Source organism: Chiloscyllium plagiosum, unplaced genomic scaffold (assembly GCF_037043375.1).
Source record: "Chiloscyllium plagiosum isolate Xiang-an unplaced genomic scaffold, Cpla_swu_hap1 HiC_scaffold_45, whole genome shotgun sequence".
Lineage (NCBI taxonomy): Eukaryota > Metazoa > Chordata > Chondrichthyes > Orectolobiformes > Hemiscylliidae > Chiloscyllium > Chiloscyllium plagiosum.
In genome coordinates, this window is record NW_028270183.1 from 85015070 (window position 1) to 85018711 (window position 3642).

Below are 3642 nucleotides of genomic sequence, written 5' to 3' on the forward strand. Positions count from 1 at the left end.
AACAGTTATTCTATCGGTGGCTTCATGAAATGGAAAGGTGCCCATAAGTCACCTGCGCGACTCTTCGGCTTCCCTCCTGTGATGACGCTGGAACACTGACTCTCATGTTCTCGGGGACATTTAATGAAGGCATTCTCGTTGCTGCAGATGAGGAGCTCACACCTTATTTTGGCCTTCGTAAAATCAGTTTTAAAGCGCGATTAAAGTCTGCCCTGCCTGCGAACCAGGTAGGACTCGAACCTACAGTGTCCTGAACCGTAGTCAGGTGCGTTACCCTTTGCGCCACTGGCCCGATGCATAGGCATAGCCTTAAGAGCCGTGATGTTAATACGGACACGGTTAATAGCAGTCATGTTCACCAGTTGAACAAGCAATAAAGATAATCACTGTCACTGCTTCAGTCTCATCGTGATCGCCTCTCAAAGCATCGAATTTTCAAAAAAAAACACATATGTCCTCATGAAGCTTCCATTCACACTCTGTCTGCTCAGTCATTTAATGGAATCACTGCTGAAGTGATGAATTTCGAATCCACTTCTTCAGCATAACTGATGTGAATGTGAGCCTAATCACCACATTGTATATACCAGTTAACTTGCAGAGATTTCGAGTACAGTAACGACTTTTGCGAGTATGCAGGAAAGTGAATACTGTGAACCGAGCAAAAAAATCCCTTCATGGAAATTAATCCAGTGCAAAGTCAAACATATAAGAACGGCAGATGACGTAAACATTCCTCTGCATCACTCTGCACAGATGCTTCTCCAAAAATTGACTCTTTGCAGAATTCTTCTTTGTAATTTAGACTGTCCCAGTTGTAGATATTCTTTGCATCCACAAACAAGTATCCTGCTGAAAACTACTTACTTAAGATTAAAATAGTTGACTATCTATTCGACCACTATCTATTCGACCAGCTGCTGTCCCAAAGTTCCGTGTTCCATGTCAATACAAGTTCTTGCAGGTGAAATTGGAGTTCCCAGCCTGATGTCCCACTGCTTCTTGATGCGTGGGAATTGAAGCCGCTCTCTTTAAGGCGAGAGCATTTAGCCTCGATATTTCACGCGCCTCTGTATCATCAGAGAATGGCATTATGCTCACCGATTACATTTTCGCAGCCACATGCTCGCGCTGAACGCCATTACCATTTCCAATTAGTTTTGGGTGCACTGCAAATCAATTTCTCTGATTCCACGCCCTTGAACTGGGATTATATGACATGCCATTATAGGATTACGTCAATAAGTGAGGAAATTGGTGAAGTAACCGATGTTAAAATACATTGTTATTGAGAAATACATTTCAGCAATACCCTGCAGTATCCCATGACCTTTTGAGGTTTTGTAGATATCTCGCAAACGTAACATCCTACAATCTCAGTGTTGCAATCTGTACAGACTCTCCGGACATAGAAGCTATATATTCAACCGAATCTGAGTTCCCACATCTCAGTCACTGTTTGACAAGTATTCCTTTGTGCGTGTGTTTCTGTTCTGGGCATAACCTCTGCCACGATCCTTATTGCTTTTTGCATCGTGCTTTTCCATGTGGCGCCAGGATCATGAAATGGTTCTTCCTTGGCATTGTCAACACAGCAAGTTCTGCTCGAATCACAGTGACAGCAATCGGCATTTTACCCGTTTTACTCCATGTAATATGTGCTTAGCAAACGCTGAGAAAATCAATCTTTGTTTTACATGAAAATACTCTACGTGGTGATAAGTTTCCTTCTTCAAACACCCGCTATCTCACATCTTTGCGTTTCACATATCATAACCACCCTTTATCGGAGAAATCTCTCCCTCCCGCAAGAACTAATTCGCCTAAACGTCCACCCTCCCATTTCATTGAGGTATGCAATATAATACTCACATTTACACTGTTCATTCTGTACTACTGCGGTCACTGTTTTGGGTGAAAATGCTCAATCTCTTGGTCGGCATCTTCAAGCAATTCAATCCATTTAGATGCAGCTATTCTGTGATTAATCCTCGTGGAGCAGCTTTTACTGACACGGACAGGAGATTACTGGAGCATCGGGCTCAGGATAAGTACACAGCGCAGGATTGAGCAAAAGATGTCTTATTGGAAAAGACAAGTTTCTGTGGCTTTCTCCAGTCATTTATTTCATTTGTTCATTCGGTTCCCCCGAAATATTGCGTGCAGTTCTGCAATTCACATTTCAGGAGTCATGTGATCGCACTGGAAACCGTGCAGAAATTTACCAAGCTGAAAAGTTTAGGTTATGAAGACAGATTGTTTTGACTGGGGTTGTTTTCTTCAGGCAGAGGAAACTGTGCGGATACATGTTTGATATGAATTAAGTAATGAGCGACATGGACAATGCAGACTAAAAGAAACGTTTCCTCTTGACCGATCAACGGGGCGTAGACTGAAGTTAAGAAGTGGAAAGGATTGAGGAGATATGCAGAAAAATCTCATCAGCAAGCGGATGGTTGAATCTGGATTCACTGTCTGAAGGGATGCACAGAGGCGAACCCACATAACCTTCAGAAATTCACGGATCTGAACTTGAGTTGTTCATGCATACAATGCCAAGTGATGAAAATGAACTAAGATAGTCAAGCGATTGCATCTGACGAAAGCATGTACAACGACCTTGAGGGCTGTCATTCTTCACATACGTGGTATTCGTGTAGCTGTCCATGGTGGGCTGGCAGTTACATATTTTTCGCTTCCTTCGCTCTAACCCGGCTTTGATCCTCAGTCCGGGAGTTGGGGTTTGTTTCGATCCTGACAATGACATCAGCAAAAGCAGACCCCCTGCAAGTGGAGTGCTTTTCGTACCTCAGATCAATTAATGACGTCGAGAAATGAGAGACGATGTCCCAGCCACTGAAAGAAGGGGAACGGTGCCTCGGCTGTCTCTGCTCATTCAGACAGTTCTCTCGCCATTCTCCTCTGATTCCACTTCCTAAATGTTTTCCCAAAATTGTCAAAGCTGAGACTTGGCTCTGTGTCTTGTTTCCTTGCCAATCGCAGGTGCCACAGTGAATCTCGGAAAGTTGACAGTTGGAGAGGGCAGTGTGAGCGACGAATTCAGCTTCCCCTCCAGTGATGACTCTGGGATATTGACTCCAACGGTCGCAGGGGCATATAATGAAGGGACTCTTGTCCCTGCAGTTCAAGGTGCAAACCTCATTTCGGCTTCAGAACAGTCAGTTATATGTGCAATAAAGTCAGCGCTGCCCGCAACCCAGGTTGGAATCGAAGCTCCAATCAGCAGACCTGTAGTTAGGCATGTTATCCATGTACCACTGACCCGTTGTATGTGCTACATTGTGGGGTAAATTAGCTTGTATGTGAATTTGAAGCCTGGCAGTCTTGCTCTTGAACCAAGTCGAAACCTTAACTACAATCTCTGGACCGTAACCAAGCGCATTATCCATTGTGACACTGCGCTTGCGCGTCCTTGAGTTTGGTACTCTGCAGAGTTGTGATCGAAACATGGATATGACCAATTGTACTCATGTTCACAAGTTGAATAACCCAGGAAAGATAACCACGTTACCGATTCGTTCCAATGATCCATTTTTTTGTGCAGTGGGAGGTTTTGTAACGAAAAGACATTCATCCTCATGAAGCTTGCATTAACTTTGTGTCTACTCAGCCATTCAATGG

The 3642-nt window shown here is 43.8% G+C and overlaps 1 non-coding gene across 1 annotated transcript; it reads right to left on the reverse strand.

Annotated features, from left to right (window-relative positions):
* Positions 1–219: 219 nt before the first annotated feature.
* Positions 220–292, reverse strand: trnar-acg (transfer RNA arginine (anticodon ACG)). Its single transcript has one exon. It is a non-coding gene; the product is annotated as a tRNA-Arg (tRNA).
* Between the last annotated feature and the right edge of the window lie 3350 nt (positions 293–3642).